The following is an 18,776-nucleotide window of genomic DNA, read 5'->3' on the forward strand; positions in this document are numbered from 1 at the left end:
TATGGAATTATGGATCAATGTGACACTCTTAATTGCAAATTTTAATGGAGTATTCAAGGTTGGTTTTGAACATTAAAAGCAAATTTCCAACTACTGCTAGACTGTGTTAATTAATGCCCTAATTTATCATATTATTGTTGTTTCTATTCATAGAGCTGCAAGGGGACCTCATTCTGAAAGACCATATAAAATTATAAATGCCTAGTTAGCTTCGTTTCCTTATCAGTAATGGCTTCTGTATTTGGCAGTTCCTCATATAGAACAACAATGAAATTCATGCAACCACAAGGACCACGATCAGGTATGGGTGTTAAAGTGCATTTGAATCCAATGGGTCCAAGTTGTGGTAGCCTTATCAGTAATGGTTTCTGTATTGGATGTTTGTATAGTTTTGAATGGAAACATGTAAATGAATTTATGAATTTTTTTGGTGGAAACAAATACCCTAATTGAATACTTATGTCGTGCTTGGTATGTATTCTAAGTCAATTTCGCATTCTCAAATGATTAAAAAAACAAAAAAAAAGTTGTTTACGATTTCAAACGCTTTCAACTTATAGTTGTGTAGTTCATTCTCTTTAATTAATCTCGGTTTAGAGTTGAGATCTTCAAGGGTGAGATGCCTGAAACTCACAAAATGTTGGGCTTGAAAAGATGAGATCGATAACAAATATAAATTAAATAACGGAAAAAGACAGGGATGTAAACGGATAGGATTCGCCTCGGATAGTGCTATATCCGCATCTGCATCTGATTAGCTTTTGGACGGATTTGGATAGTACTAAACAGATACGGACACGGATATGGCTCGGATATTTTATCCGCTTACATGTAAATATAGCTTTTTGGATAGCTATAGCCTATCCGTATCCGCATCCGTTTAGCTTTCGGTTGGATTCGGATAGTGCTAAACGAATATGGATACGGATACGAAAACAGATTTCGACTATTCATTTACACTCCTAGAAAAAGATCTCTACTTGGTGGTGTTTTCTATGCCCTCTCACAGGACACCATGAGATGACACCTCTGCCCCCTAGGTAGATACCCAGACATGCTCACCATTAGCCCAGATGGTTGTGTAGAGACCATGCGACCAAGTAGAGATCTCTTGCCCATTAAATAAATAGTAGTCCCAAATATGTATATGATCATGGATGGAAGATAAAGGCTGTGTTTGATATAATTACTTCGAATGCATTTCAAGAATACATGCTAAACTTAGCCTAAGTATGCTTTTTAAAGAAATTAGGTTGAAATTAAACAAGGACCGACCTACAATTCTGACACCCTCCAATTCCCTACAATGCCTCACATGGCAATGGGTAAGTGGTCATTTCACTCCCATGTGAGGCATTGTAGGGAATTGAAGGGTGTCAGAATTGGAGGAGATAAAAATTCCTTGGTTGAGAGCAGAGACATGAGAGGCATACAAAGTAGATTGGGTCAAAGTCAAACACTCTCTCCAAGCATATATGCCCATGACCTCTGGCCCATTATTATTATCTACCCCTACCAAAAGTGCTTCTTATTGGTATGAGCCATTAAAAGCTCCAACCATATCCACCCTTTTCACGTATATATGTTTCGAATCTGGCGGCATTTTATAGCTGCTACAAGTCTACAATGAGAGGAGCAATTTATTTCAAATTCTTTCAAAACTTTAGATGGGTGTCTTTAATGGGATGTTTCTTCCCTCAATTTCCTCAATTCCATATAATAAGAGGTGGAAATGATCACCCTACCCTCTATTCGAACACACTGTCCGGGTGGAGTCCACCTCCCTTTATTAGAGGGAATTGAGAAAATTGATGGGCAGGCAATTGGAGGTAATAATTTTTCGTCTTTAATGAGATCTCATGTGTGCCCCTCATCTCCCGGAGAAAAAAAAAACACACAAAAAGGAGAAAGAACTTTGCCCTGTTGTGTGGCCCCTGCATCAATGCGGGTCAATGAGAGTACATGCAAGGCAAGGGCATCAATATATGTGAGATTTTCGATTTTAAGGGGGTGGGTGGGTTGTAATTTCATGAAGTCCTGTGTAAGGGTGTCAATTGGTTGGGCTCGCTTGGGTCTAGACAGGCTCGTGCTATAATCGAGTAATATAATCGGACCTTATACGGTGCAGAATCGGGCAATATGTCTATTCAGTAAATGGGCCGGAGCGGGCAAGCTCAGACGAGTCTGCCATGCCGTGCCTAGAATTGACACCCCTCACTCCTATGTTTTAGACATGGGCTCCACATGACTTGCAGTGTTCTTTCCCACCAACTGTGATCATGGTTCATGATCTTGGTATCGACTGGATCAGGATTGGATCAGCCGATACAGATCGAGATCGCTCAAACTTAGGCAAATATGACACTTTTGTCCCTGTTTTCCTATTAAAAAGCTAAATTTTTTACATTTTTACCCTTGTCCATACAGCTGGATTGGATCGGTATTGGAATCGGTCTCGATCAATACCGACCCGATCTAACCAAAATTGACTGATCCGATCCAACCAAAATTGACCGATCCGATCCGATACCTCAAACCATGGCTGTGATACACCACAGCACAGAAAGTCATTAAAGTTCTTTCAATACCAATCTCCATTTCCTTGACAAGGTTTAAAATCTCTCAGATAGGATAGTGGACCGATGGGTACCCGAACCGACCAAGATCAATAACCAACGGTAAAATCGTCCCAAAAACCGACATTGGCATGATCATGGGATATGGGCTATTGGCCCGTCAATAAATCCCTTGAGAAATATATGGGCCTATATGAGAGCCCATTAAAGAATTTCCATAAGAGCACCACTAGGCATGATTAAGACCGAACAACCGATAATTGGCCTGAATATGAATTGGACTGATTATATTGTTTATAGCCCGTTTGGTATGAGCCCAATTAAAGACCAGCAACCGATCAACCGATTATAATAAGTCCATGTCGACCTTACGAGTAACGGTAGGGTCAAGGTGCATGCATGGTTCCCAGTATCGGTATCGTATCATCCGTATTGGGCGATACGTATCGGTTTTGCTAGTCACCGATATTGATACCGTGTCAATATTGTATCAGTAGCACGGTACGAACAAGGTGTAAAATGGTCAAAAAACTTATTTTTTAAAGAAATTCAGAGGTAATTTTATCCAATACAGCCGATCCAGGCCAATACCATATCAATATCATATCGGTGTTGCATGTTGCTGATATCCGTTCCGATACGAGCACGCCAAATTTCTTTTTTGGTACCAATGTACCATATGTTTAACACGGCTTGGAAGTTGAAAAGTACTGTAAAAAATAGAGTCAAGCATTTCATGAACGGGAGAGAAAGAAAAATGGGCTAGTACATGTTTTAAACATGGGAAAAAGTTCTCTGTTCGGGAGTGTGGCCTACGCCAGCACTCCCATGAGTCTATCTCTCTCCTCCCCATGTGAAAAGACACTTCTATCCCCTTGTTTTAAGGCGGAGAGAGATAGACACATGGGAGTGCTGGCATAGGCCACACTCCCGTACAGAAAACTGCTTCCCTTTAAACGTTTATATTTAAAAAATATGGGACCAAAAAAATGACAATATGGCTAGGACCAATTCATGTCATATTAGTTAAATAATAATATTTAACATGTGGACCATAACCCTTTATAAAATTAAATTATTTTTTGAGAAAAATTAATTTTTTTTAGGTGCCATTTTTTGCAACAAAAAAAAAAAACGTAATATACGTTTTAAACTCATTTAAAACGTTTTCCTATTTTTCCTTATCATTGAAAGCAATTTAAAAAATAAAAAAATAAAAAAATCAAGGCAATTAGGAAGAAGCTATGTTATCAAAAACGCGTTCCTGTTTTTTTACCGTTTTAAACACGTTTTGTCAAATGTTTTCCAAACATACTGTAAAAAAAGGCAAACATTCCAGTTTTAAACGCATTTAAAACACATTATTGTTTTTTTGAAGCTCTTTAAGATCTTGGACTTATTGAACAATAATTTACTTAACTGACTATATTTCTCTCTCTCTCTCTCTCTCTCTCATTCATTCTGATCGGCCTGATTCTTTCACCAATGTAAAGATGACTCGAAGGGCTACATTTTTCATGATATCACTTTCAACTCAAGGTCAATGCACGGACATCAAAATTAAAAGCATGTATTTAAAATAAAAATTCCTCAATTTATATGAGAATAATGCCATTTTTTTGTTCCATTTTTTTATTTTTTGACATATAAACGTTTAAAACCTGTACCATCCGTTTTTCGTTTTTACCATTTTCTATTTTTTTGACCGTTTTATTTAACAAACCGTTTGTAATTTTTTTACCGTTTAAAACTCATACCGTAAAACTTCGTTTTTTTGTCATAGTACCATTAAACCATTGAAAAACCATTGTTAGTTGTTGACTTCTCACCATCTTTCTGGAGCTCACTCAATCAAATGGCAAACTGTGTTGTAATTAAACATATCATGGGTAGTTGGTGGTGTGGACAACATGATGATAAAAATTAATCATCAAATAAATTTTCATTCGATCGATCGATGAAACCCAGCTGGTGATAGAGGAAATGAACAATATTGTTATGAGACATTCATTAGAGAACATTTTATGAAAAATGTTTTTAATATGTGGAGGAGAGAGATAGACTACTGGAATATCGGTGTAGAGTCATACTCGACAGAGTTATTTTCACATAATTATTATACATGTGTATTCTTATCAAATTAACTATCGCCAACGCAATTGTCTCCCACTATTGCTTATTAAATTCTAAATCTAGATACTTGAGATACATATATAATATATGTTGAGATACATAGTATATACTTATTATTCATATGTATTCTCCGTCCTTCGGTTCGGAAATAAATAACTCAATATGGTTCGGTTCGTACCAAATGGTTTTGTCTTAGATACCAAAATCGTACCGTACCGAAGAAGATTCTATTTCTAGATACCAAAACCATACCGATCCTTTTTCGGTTCAGTTTGGTGAGATTTTAAATGGTCGATTCGATTTTGATATTTATAGATGAAAATGCCCTTTCCTAGTCTAATCCAATGCTTAAATATCATGGTTAAAGAGGTTCTCTTTTCACTGTGGGTGAAGAAAACCCGATCCTCTTAAGATTTATATGAGCTTGATCCAAATTACATTTAGGCATGGGCTAGGCTGTTAACATCCTTGTGATGGTTTCAAATATCGATATCAGATTGGTCGATCCATATCGGTGGAACGGTTCTTAATAGAAATAAATTTGTCCAAAATTTTAATTTAATTAAAAAGGAAATGACAACATCTCATGAATAGCCAAACTTCCATCCCTCCATGGTTTGGTAAATCGGATTAGAAATTGAAGAAATTGGCTAATTCGAAAGGGAATCCGCCGATTCCTATTCAGGTTTAGGAATCGTTCATGAATGCAATCTTTACAAGAATTTTGAATTAAACTCTCTTAAAAAATAACAATGGGCTGCTTCTAGGGTTGCAACCGGGCTGGGCCGGATTTCTTATGACCCCAGCCGAACCCAAGGGCAGAATTGGATATCGCAGCCTAGGCACAGTCCTATCAAGCTCAACCCAATCAAACCCTGCCCTGATTGACCTTGGCAACCCCAATTTTTGCCATTTCAGGGCTAAGCAAGGCTGGGCTAGCCATGTTTTTGACCTTATGTATGATATTATTACATATAACTGCAAATTTTATAGTTTTATATACAGGGTCAGGCCGGACCAGAGTCAACCCAAGGCTTTAGCGCAGACCCGGCCCAGTCCTACCTGGACTTGCAAATCTCAATCCTAGCCCAGACCGCATGTTGAAAAGCCCAACCCAGGCCCAGTCAGGCTCAGGCGAGCTTGAGCGGTCTCAGGCTCACCAGGCCAAACTTGCACCCCTATTTGAGGCCAAGCCTTCTATGATTTGAGCTTGGCCTTTGGGGCTCATTACTGATCTTCTGTTGAAGCCTGAAAACCCATATGGAGCTATTTGTGGGGGCCAAGGCAGATGAGAGATATTCATTGTAAGCTCTTCCGGAAAATTATCATCTCAATTTGCCTGCCCGTCAATTTCCACAATTCCCTCTAATAGAGGGAGGTGGACCCCACCCGGGTAGGAGGTAGAGTGGTCATTTTCAACCCCCTATTAGATGAAATTGAGTAAATTACCGGGCAGCCAAATGGAGGGAATAAAGATCCAAGCTCTTCCCAGTCAAAGATCTTTAAAGCCTTTGTTGTTGCCCTTCCTTGGTGTATTTGATGATTCCTGGCCTAAAGCCAACATCTCCTCAAGGTGAACTCCAATATGGAATTATGGATCAATGTGACACTCTTAATTGCAAATTTTAATGGAGTATTCAAGGTTGGTTTTGAACATTAAAAGCAAATTTCCAACTACTGCTAGACTGTGTTAATTAATGCCCTAATTTATCATATTATTGTTGTTTCTATTCATAGAGCTGCAAGGGGACCTCATTCTGAAAGACCATATAAAATTCTAAATGCCTAGTTAGCTTCGTTTCCTTATCAGTAATGGCTTCTGTATTTGGCAGTTCCTCATATAGAACAACAATGAAATTCATGCAACCACAAGGACCACGATCAGGTATGGGTGTTAAAGTGCATTTGAATCCAATGGGTCCAAGTTGTGGTAGCCTTATCAGTAATGGTTTCTGTATTGGATGTTTGTATAGTTTTGAATGGAAACATGTAAATGAATTTATGAATTTTTTTGGTGGAAACAAATACCCTAATTGAATACTTATGTCGTGCTTGAATACTTATGTCGTGCTTGGTATGTATTCTAAGTCAATTTCGCATTCTCAAATGATTAAAAAAACAAAAAAAAAAAATTGTTTACGATTTCAAACGCTTTCAACTTATAGTTGTGTAGTTCATTCTCTTTAATTAATCTCGGTTTAGAGTTGAGATCTTCAAGGGTGAGATGCCGAAACTCACAAAATGTTGGGCTTGAAAAGATGAGATCGATAACAAATATAAATTAAATAACGGAAAAGACAGGGGATGTAAACGGATAGGATTCGCCTCGGATAGTGCTATATCCGCATCGCATCGATTAGCTTTTGGACGGTTTGGATAGTACTAAGCGGATACGGACACGGATATGGCTCGGATATTTTATCCGCTTACATGTAAATATAGCTTTTTGGATAGCTATAGCTATCCGTATCCGCATCCGTTTAGCTTTCGGTTGGATTCGGATAGTGCTAAACGAATATGGATACTGGATACTGAAAATGCATTTCGACTATTCATTTACACTCCTAGAAAAAGATCTCTACTTGGTGGTGTTTTCTATGCCCTCTCACAGGACACCATGAGATGACACCTCTGCCCCTAGGTAGATACCCGACATGCTCACCATTAGCCCGGATGGTTGTGTAGAGACCATGCGACCAAGTAGAGATCTCTTGCCCATTAAATAAATAGTAGTCCCAAATATGTATATGATCATGGATGGAAGATTAAGGCTGTGTTTGATATAATTACTTCGAATGCATTTCAAGAATACATGCTAAACTTAGCCTAAGTATGCTTTTTAAAGAAAGTAGGTTGAAATTAAACAAGGACCGACCTACAATTCTGACACCCTCCAATTCCCTACAATGCCTCACATGGCAATGGGTAAATGGTCATTTCACTCCCATGTGAGGAACTGTAGGGAATTGGAGGGTGTCAGAATTGTTGGAGATAAAAATTCTTGGTTGAGAGCAGAGACATGAGAGGCATACAAAGTAGATTGGGTCAAAGTCAAACACTCTCTCCAAGCATATATGCCCATGTCCTCTGGCCCATTATTATTATCTACCCCTACCAAAAGTGCTTCTTATTGGTATGAGCCATTAAAAGCTCCAACCATATCCACACTTTTCACGTATATATGTTTCGAATCTGGCGGCATTTTATAGCTGCTACAAGTCTACAATGAGAGGAGCAATTTATTTCAAATTCTTTCAAAACTTTAGATGGGTGTCTTTAATGGGATGTTTCTTCCCTCAATTTCCTCAATTCCATATAATAAGAGGTGGAAATGATCACCCTACCCTCTATTCGAACACACTGTCCGGGTGGAGTCCACCTCCCTTTATTAGAGGGAATTGAGAAAATTGATGGGCAGGCAATTTGAGGTGATAATTTTTCGTCTTTAATGAGATCTCATGTGTGCCCCTCATCTCCCGGAGAAAAAAAAACCACACAAAAGGGAGAAAGAACTTTGCCCTGTTGTGTGGCCCCTGCATCAATGCGGGTCAATGAGAGTACATGCAAGGCAAGGGCATCAATATATGTGAGATTTTCGATTTTAAGGGGGTGGGTGGGTTGTAATTTCATGAAGTCCTGTGTAAGGGTGTCAATTGGTTGGGCTCGCTTGGGTCTAGACAGGCTTGTGCTATAATCGAGTAATATAATCGGACCTTATACGGTGCAGAATCGGGCTATATGTCTATTCAGTAAATGGGCCGGGGCGGGCAAGCTCAGACGAGTCTGCCATGCCATGCCTAGAATTGACACCCCTCACTCCTATGTTTTAGACATGGGCTCCACATGACTTGCAGTGTTCTTTCCCACCAACTGTGATCCTGGTTCATGATCTCGGTATCGACTGGATCAGGATTGGATCAGCCGATACAGATCGAGATCGCTCAAACTTAGGCAAATATGACACTTTTGTCCCTGTTTTCTTATTAAAAAGCTAAATTTTTTACATTTTTACCCTTGTCCATACAGCTGGATCGGATCGGTATTGGCATCGGTCTCGATCGATACCGATCCGATCTAACCAAAATTGACCGCTCCGATCCAACCAAAATTGGCCGATCCGGTCCGATACCTCAAACCATGGCTGTGATACACCACAGCACAGAAAGTCAACAGACCAATCGAGTCACGTTGATTTATCATTAAAGTTCTTTCAATACCAATCTCCATTTCCTTGACAAGGTTTAAAATCTCTCAGATAGGATAGTGGACCGATGGGTACCCGAACCGACCAAGATCAATAACCAACGGTAAAATCGTCCCGAAAACCGACATTGGCATGATCATGGGATATGGGCTATTGGCCCGTCAATAAATCCCTTGAGAAATATATGGGCCTATATGAGAGCCCATTAAAGAATTTCCATAAGAGCACCACTAGGCATGATTAAGACCGAACAACCGATAATTGGCCTGAATATGAATTGGACTGATTATATTGTTTATAGCCCGTTTGGTATGAGCCCAATTAAAGACCAGCAACCGATCAACCGATTATAATAAGTCCATGTCGACCTGACGAGTAACGGTAGGGTCAAGGTGCATGCATGGTTCCCAGTATCGGTATCGTATCATCCATATTGGGCGATACGTATCGGTTTTGCTAGTCACCGATATTGATACCGTGTCAATATTGTATCAGTAGCACGGTACGAACAAGGTGTAAAATGGTCAAAAACTTATTTTTTAAAGAAATTCAGAGGTAATTTTATCCAATACAGCCGATCCAGGCCAATACCATATCAATATCATATCGGTGTTGCATGTTCGATATCCGTTCGATACGAGCACGCCAAATTTCTTTTTGGTACCAATGTACCATATGTTTAACACGGCTTGGAAGTTGAAAAGTACTCGTAAAAAATAGAGTCAAGCATTTCATGAACGGGAGAGAAAGAAAAATGGGCTAGTACATGTTTTAAACATGGGAAAAAGTTCTCTGTTCGGGAGTGTGGCTACGCCAAGACTCCCATGAGTCTATCTCTCTCCTCCCCATGTGAAAAGACACTTCTATCCCCTTGTTTTAAGGTGGAGAGAGATAGACACATGGGAGTCTTGGCATAGGCCACACTCCGTCTAAAACTGCTTCCTTTAAACGTTTATATTTAAAAAATATGGGACCAAAAAAATGACAATATGGCTAGGACCAATTCATGTCATATTAGTTAAATAATAATATTTAACATGTGGACCATAACCCTTTATAAAATTAAATTATTTTTTGAGAAAAATTAAATTATTTTTTGAGAAAAATTAAATTTTTTTAGGTGCCATTTTTTGCAACAAAAAAAAAAAAAGTAATATACGTTTTAAACTCATTTAAAACGTTTTCCTATTTTTCCTTATCATTGAAAGCAATTTAAAAAATAAAAAATAAAAAAATCAAGGCAATTAGGAAGAAGCTATGTTATCAAAAACGCGCCTGTTTTTTTACCGCTTTTAAACACGTTTTGTCAAATGTTTTCCAAACATTGTAAAAAAAGGCAAACATTCCAGTTTTAAACGCATTTAAAACACATTATTGTTTTTTAGAAGCTCTTTAAGATCTTGGACTTATTGAACAATAATTTACTTAACTGACTATATTTCTCTCTCTCTCTCTCTCTCTCTCTCTCTCTCTCTCTCATTCATTCTGATCGGCCTGATTCTTTCACCAATGTAAAGATGACTCGAAGGGCTACATTTTTCATGATATCACTTTCAACTCAAGGTCAATGCACGGACATCAAAATTAAAAGCATGTATTTAAAATAAAAATTCCTCAATTTATATGAGAATAATGCCATTTTTTTGTTCCATTTTTTTATTTTTTGACATATAAACGTTTAAAACCTGTACCATCCGTTTTTCGTTTTTACCATTGTCTATTTTTTTGACCGTTTTATTTAACAAACCGTTTGTAATTTTTTTACCGTTTAAAACTCATACCGTAAAACTCCCTTTTTTTGTCGTTCCCATTTTTGCTAACTATGGGAAGAAGACCACAACAACCAGAGGAAAATATATTCGTGGTAGAAACTTGGTGAGGTTATAACTGGCTATATCTATTATATACGCCATTGGTGATGATTGATGGGCCAGTCTTGGATTAGCCCAGAAGTTGGAGTTGATGGGCCTTCAGATATAGGCTTTAATAAGAGTATAGTAGGCCTTGTAAAAGGTTGAAAATAAAGTCCACATTCTCAAAATATGGGCTTTTGATACATATCAATCAAAGTAACCATACAAGTGCCTAATTCATATCTTTCTAAAGAGAATCTGAGCACCATATTGTGGTTGCATTGTCAAAAACTGCATAGGAGCATGGACATATGATGGAGATACAATAAAAGAAAATTTACTGATTATAATTGCTAAAACAATTTTAGTCTCAATCACAGCTAAATTCTGACCTACACAGATCCTGTGACCAAGTCCAAATGGGAAGAATGAAGCTAAATGCTTCCTTTGATCTTTAAATCTTAGTGGATTAAATTTGTCGGCGTCCTCGCCCCATAGCTCGACGTCGTGATGCACTGCGGTCATGGCTAGATAGAGTTGTGTGGCCACCGGAATTCTGAGAGACCCTGACTTAGTGTCCTTGTTCGTCTGTCGCATTAGCAAAATGGGCGAAGGGTAGAGACGGAGTGTTTCGTTTAGTATCATATTTACCTGTTAATGAAATGGATCATCATTGTTAAAAACTTGAGACCGATAGTTAGATGCAGCACAGTAGACTACTAGATCAAAGAATATAGAGTAAATTACTCCCCCCTCCCCTCGATTATGCTCTAATGACAAACCCCTCCCCTGGGTTTTGAGTAATGACTCTCCCCTCCCCTGCATTCCCAAGATTCTATCAACCGTACCCATTCCGTTAAAAAGGGCTGTTAAGTGATAGGAAAAGACTATATTACCCTTTACAGTTTATCTAAAAACCCTATTCTAACTTCTCTCTCCTTGCTCTATCGTCTCCCACCTATGGAAACGAGAAAGTGAAGATGGAGAGTGCATCTTCCACTCTGAAACAGCCATTGCCGCAACAACCCGCAACGCTTGGACGTGCATCTTCCATCTCCGCTTGGACCCGCAACCAACTCCCATCTCGGTTATTCTCTCACAGCTTGACCAAAAAGATGAGTGGAAAGTGGAAATTTATTGGTGAAAATGGCACTCCACAACATCCACCTGCTCAAATACAGATAAAGATACGTTTATGACTATTTTGAGTGCGTCTCTTTCTCACCATCACTATCAAAAACGTTTCTTTTAGAAGCCCAGACCCAAAAATCAACAAATTAATGCCAGACGATTAGAGATTCCATTCCATGCATGTATGGAGGTAAGAAATTTACAGTAAACTCTTCATTTTTTTAGGAGAATTAATTTAAAGCCATGGCCACCATTTCTATTGTTTGAGTACAAGTAAATGGATCAAAACCCGATTCAGATAACCTCTTAGATTCGTCGTTTATTGAAGATTCGAAAAAACACTTGAGAAGTTAGTTGGGAGCCAAATTGGCGGATTTCCTTTAAATCAGATTTCGACTTTTTATTTGCATCTTTGATTGGTCTCTATCCAACTTTAGGAGATCTGGTTTGAAGTTCTAAACTGCTCTCATATCTATTTGCCCCATTTGTGATGAATTTTTCAAGAACCTCTTACTTCTCCACACACAGTTTTGATTCTATGAATGATCACAAGTGGGTTTTTTGGGGAAGAAGATTTTATCATTTCTGTCCAAACAGAGTAGCAAACGATAACTATGATGCTCAGGACTCAGTAGTTCAATTCCTTTGTTCTTTGGAGTTATCCTAATTGGAAATCCATAATCTTTTCACAAACTCGAATGAAGATTGATATGATCCAGCTTCTCTCCGATTAATGAATAATAACTCATCGTTCTCTCTCTTTCAAATAAAACAAAATCGTATTAAGAAAGCGATTCGTCATTCTGGCTCATACCGTTAGCCATTAGCCAACCACTCGTTTCGTGCACATGGCACATGGCACAGGGCAGTGTCTCCACAATCTTCTGTGGGACACACTTTAATTGCACCTCTACTTTTGCTGAAATGAAAGACAAGGGAAGCTCATTGTGCTAAATCTCTTCAATCAAGAAAGTGCAGATCGTATCCCTGATAGGTTACAAGAAGTTTTGATGAATTAAATTTTCTTAAGGTCGTATGGTTTACCATTAATAGTTCTGTTCAATTGGGGATTAGAACTTATGGATATAATTGCGAGAAAATAATTCACCTTCTTTAAAAATGAATTTTGTGTTTATTGTCCGAGAACAATTCAATTTTAATGGTGGCAAAGCATCCTCAATTGTTTATTTCACTGGCAATCGTTGTTGTTCTTACCATAGTTAACCTCCCCTTGAATTTCCATTTGTTTGTATTTTTTTCTTCAGAGAAATTTTCAAACCTTTATCCTTTTACACATGGTCAATTCCAATCGGGTTCAAACTTAACCCACCTATAGTGGGTGATTGCACCAGAGCTGCCAACTTTGTTTGAACTTCTTCTTCTTATGGACTGGATATGATGATGAAACACCTTACCTTCAACAACTTGGTTGTAGAAGAATAGCCGGAGTGTTCATGAAACGAAGAAGAAGCTCTCGGTTCTCACGGAGTGTTCAACGAGAGGAAAAAGAGGAGAACTCGAACTTCTTGAAGTTCTCTCGGTTCGCCGGAGTGTTTGAACGAAAGAAATAAGATTCGTAATCTCCGATATCGCTGGAGTGGTCGAACGAAATGAAGAATATCTTCGCTGTTCTCACGAGTATTCGAACGAGAGGGAAACTTTACTGAATGTTGAACGAAATGGAGAAGAAGAAGAGATTTTGTCTATTTTTATTAAGGGGTATTATTGGTATATCAGAATAATAAGGGCATTTTGGGGTTTAAATGAAAATATTTTGGGTGATGTCATCACTTAACAGCCCTTTTTAACGGAATGGGTACGGTTGTTAGAATCTTGGGAATGCAAGGGAGGGGAGAGTCATTACTCAAAACCCAGGGGAGGGGTTTGTCATTCGCATAATCGAGGGGAGGGGGAGTAATTTACTCAAGAATATATTAAAGAGAAAAGATATACAGGATTAAAGTCCAGGCATATCCAAAGGGATACAAAATACAAGAAGTTGTAACCTTACTTTTTTTACCCTTATAGTATAACACCTTCCTTTTTTTTCAATGAGGGCAAATCATGTCATTTCCTATAGACAATGGCAGCCTTTAGAAATGAAATAATGATATATCACTTTCAAATTATTTTGAAAATATTTTTTTGAGCCTAACTTAAATAACTTTTGAGATTAAAACAATAAACAATAAAAATAAGGTTACAACTTCTCACTTTACAACATTAGTGACAAGATTCACCCATACTTATTGGAAAAGGGGGTCAACCCCATTGCATATTGGTACTTATCGGGTATAGAATAGATCTGCTTCTCTTTAGTCCTACGTGTTACATTATTACCAACGGAATGAAATAAATATTCACCCTTGCTCCAAGATAATTCAGTGAAAAAGGAAGATTCATAGCATAGTCTTTTCCAATGTGATAAAATTATGTAGTGTCTATTTTTATTTGATAAAGGGATATTTCCATGGGTTTGCCTTGGTATCGTGTTCATACCATCATATTGAATGATCTTGGTCGCTTGCTTTTTGTTCACATAATGCATACAACTCTAGTTTTTGGTTGGGCCGGTTTGATGGCGCTATACGTTTTTATAAGGTTATATCATTATTTCAAAGAAAATTAAGGGCTATAATTATATATGTGTCAAAGAAACTAGGGGTGTAGGTTTGACCCTATCGGCTTGAGCCCGCCCTGAGCCCGAACAAGGCCTGAGCTGGATTTTTCAACCCTGAGGGCGGGTTAGGGTTGAAATTTTCAAGACCTAGGTCAGGGTTGGGCCAAGGTTGAGGCCTCGGGTTAAGCCCAGCTCGACTCGACCCTGTGTTAGGTTATGCTTTACAATTTATTGTTTACATTTTGCAATTTTCGTTTAGTATCTAATTATTTATTGGTTTACAAAAAAAAAAATGTTAATTATCTATTAGACAAAAATATTTATAATTTTAAGATTTGGCTTATTTGACCCAAAGAAAAGTCTAATAGTCAATTTGAGTATGAAACAAACCAATACCTAATCACATGTGTCTCATTTTTTTAATGCAGAGGACAACATAAATGGAAAAAAAGCAGGGCAAGTCAGGGCCAACCCAGCCCAGCTTGGCTAGATCAGGGCTGGGCTAGGCTAAGCTCAGTAAGGTTGGGCCTGCCTAGGGCCGGGTTAGGCTTGGGTTGAGGTAAGAGGACTCAGGGTTTCACCCCTAAAAGAAACATTTATATTTGAGTGTTTGAGTTTTTGAATACCTAGAACTGTTAAGAAATCAAATCGGACTGCTCCGTTATTAAACGGGATTGGATCTTAATTTTGAGACGGATCTGGGATTGCCCCTAAGGAACCAGAGAACCGGTAAGGAACTGTCTCAATTACCCAGAACCATCTGGCCCGTTTGACACCCTTCATGTTGGGTGCATGGTTTAATGCAGTATAACAAATCTTAAGGTGGATGCTAAAGAATAACATAGCAAAGACACCAAAGAATACATTCCTATAACCACCACATATATGCTTTTAATTAAGGTTGTGTTTGGTATGCATTCTAGGTTGATTTCGCATTCTCAGATGATAAAACATAGGAAAGACACCAAAGAATACATTCCTCTACCCACCACATATATGCTAATTAAGGTCGTGTTTGATATGCATTCTAGGTCGATTTTGCATTCTGACATGATAAAACAACTATTTTTATCTAGAATGCCAAAAAATGAGAATCAAAAATTAAAGTATGGAACTCACTAGCTTGAGGTCACTCAAATTCTCTGCAGTTGGAAGGCCATTGTCACTGCAGACAAGATTGATCTCTTCACGTGCTTTGATCTGCCATTCTTGGTGGAGTGCTAGAAGTAGAAGTGCCCATGTTAATAGGTTAGCACTTGTTTCCTTCCATGCAAAGTAAAATGTCTTGCACTCATCTATGATTTCCTCCTCCCTTAGTCCTTCTTCTTCTTCTTCTTCCTGATTCTTGCTCGCAGACATCATTAATCCAAGTAGATTTCTTGAGTATTCATTGGTTTCTCTGTTAATCTTAATTAGCCTCCATAATGATTTTCGAATTTCCCTATCCAGTGCCCATCTCATTCTGTTTTTCTTTGTAGGCACAAACCTATATATCCATGGTGGAACAGAAGATCACAACATATATGAGTCTAAAGCTCTGTTTGGTATGCATTTTAGATCGATTTTGCACTCTCAAACGATATAAACAACTATTTTTATCATCCGAGAATGCAAAATCAATTTGGAATGCATTCCAAGCATGCATACCAAACGCAGCCTAAGTGATTGAGATCATAAATGGGAAAAAAGGGAAAATCACCTGAACCCAGGAAGGTAAAGGCTTTGAAAAGCCTGTGAGACAAGGTGCCTTTGCTCCTCTTGCAATTGGAAGATGAACTTCCCTTGGTCATAGCTACTCCCAAAAGCTGTTCTTGAACTGATGTCAGCACTCAGCAGTGAGATTATGAAACTCACGGTGCACATCAATCTCAAACTCTTCTTTTCCTTCCCTATTTTCTTCCCATTGCTCTAAAATTTTCAATGTGCTGGCCACTATTTCTGGCACCCAACCCTGCAATTCCAATCACCATAACCATGAGACATGGAGATTACACAGAAGAAAAAAGGGGGGGGGGAGGGGAACTTTTTTTATAATTTTTAAGTGTCACAAGTTTTTGTAACATTTCTAGGAGTCATAGTTCATTTTCATATTTTTCTTTGACAAAGTTTTTCTCAATTGCGTGATGAATGTTCAGCCACTATTCTAGGGTTCACAAACTCTTATAGGATTTTAGTATGTTTCCCAGTATATCCTCCCCATAACCCCCATGCGTAATGGATTTCCATTTACTAAGGGTGCCAAAAACCTAAATTGAACCGGTAAAGCCGACCCGGCCCAACCCGTTTGAGTCCGATCTAAACCAAACTGATGCTTTATCGGTTTGGATTCGATTTACGGGTTAGAGCACAATTTGGTTTTGGCTCGATTCGGGCTAAGCCGACGGGCCACCAATTGGCCCGCCTGAACCAAACCGAATACTACAACCAACCCCAAACCCTAAAAACTCTACCTAATCACTACCCAAAACAGCTTATACACGGGTTTCAAATCAAACCGAACCCGAGTCCAACCCGAACCGAAACCGAAAAGCCCTAATTGGTTCGGTTTTGATTTCCCTTAAACCCACACCGAAACCTAAAAACTCAAACCAAACCCAAACTGAACCGCCCGATTGACACCCTTACCATTTACCATGGTTGAAGGAAAACTCGATTATTTTTTCATATCTAGTTCATTTCCACAAATTATAATTTCAAACCATATGTTTTTATTCCTACTTAGAATTGGAAGAATACACAGTAATCACTAGAGGATTGGATCACATGCATGAACATACATGGAAAGTATGCCACTACATAGTCTATTTGATTAAATTAAACTCCAAAATTTGACACGTGGTTAATCTAGAAATATCATTTGTCCTCAAGAATAAGTGTCTTGTGAAGTTTGGAAATTAAATAATTTTGTGGCAATAATATTTTGCCTTTTATTATCATAGTTTTCTATTAGGTCAGTGCTGATTTGATCATTTTGACCATTCGCTAAACCAAATATCTTTGGTTTGGTGATATTAGGGGTATCAAAACCTAAACCGAACCACTCAAAATGATTGAACAATTAAAAAATGCGAACCAAAGCGATTCTTAATTGGACCGACTTCAATTTGGACTATAATGAATCCGGCTGAAAACTGAATGCACCGGACCAATAAAAATCACATTAACCCAAAACCCCACTGAAACCGATATAAAACCAATAACAATCCAAAAAACCATAAACAACATGTTTTTTTCTATAACTATGTATATATACATGGTAAACCAAATCCAAATTGAACCGAGCCTGAAATCAAACCAATAAGAGAGTAAGAGACCATTATACTAAATTGAACCTTCTGTTATCGGGTCGGCTTCAATTTCACCCATTCTAAGCTGGAAATCGATTAGCCTGACCGTTTGACACCCCTAAATATGTGATATGTCCAAGTCAACACACCTTCTTTTTTTTTGGTAAACCAAATGAAACTACTTTATCATGAATTCATGACACAATATAAAAAGATAGGCCATGGTACTAGTGTGCGGTTCCTCTCCCTATGTGGAATCCACTCTTTATATGTGTGGGACTCTTCTCTAGCGAGACTCATATCCCATGAACGGTGAGAGAGAGAGAGAGAGATGTTACTACTTTTACTCGACCTTTACTCGTTCCAAGGTGAAGGCCTGGCTTGTGATCTTTCTATGTCTCACCCAAGTCTCACCTTCCACTGCAGCAAGCCCATCTCCCATTAGTTGTTTAACGAGAGGGTTTAAGCGAACCTTCTCAAATGAGCCACTCGTATTAAAAAGCACCTCTTTGATCATTTTAGGGTCAGAAATAGCAAGCCGAGGTCTCGAACCGAACCAATACAAAAATGTCTTCCCATACATCTCCGACCACTTGTGGTAATGAGGAATGACTCTATGATCAATCTTATGATGGAAGGGCATGGACTTGGCTTGAGCTTCGTTGATCAGTTCACGATACTCTATTGTGTTTCCGGAGATCGGACGGTAACTAGGACCATTTATTCCTTGTTTCTGGAAGTGACGTTGGATTCTCCATGGAACCCAGATGATGAAGTACACAGATCTTACAATAACCCACACCAACAGAAGAACGAAGGAGAAGACGGAAGCAACCAGAAGATTATTCATGGTGAGAAGAGACCGAGAGACTCTGCAAGAGAAAGAGAGAGCTTTATTGTCTATTTATTAAGGGACGTGCAGAGAGCACAATCCACTTTTCTATTTTAGACAGATTTTTTTATTTTTTTTTT

The 18,776-nt window shown here is 38.4% G+C and overlaps 1 pseudogene; it reads right to left on the bottom strand.

The window, feature by feature from the left end:
• Window positions 1–10,920: 10,920 nt before the first annotated feature.
• On the bottom strand, window positions 10,921–18,689 carry LOC122661001 (annotated as a pseudogene).
• Between the last annotated feature and the right edge of the window lie 87 nt (window positions 18,690–18,776).

Source organism: Telopea speciosissima, chromosome 5 (genome assembly GCF_018873765.1).
Source record: "Telopea speciosissima isolate NSW1024214 ecotype Mountain lineage chromosome 5, Tspe_v1, whole genome shotgun sequence".
Lineage (NCBI taxonomy): Eukaryota > Viridiplantae > Streptophyta > Magnoliopsida > Proteales > Proteaceae > Telopea > Telopea speciosissima.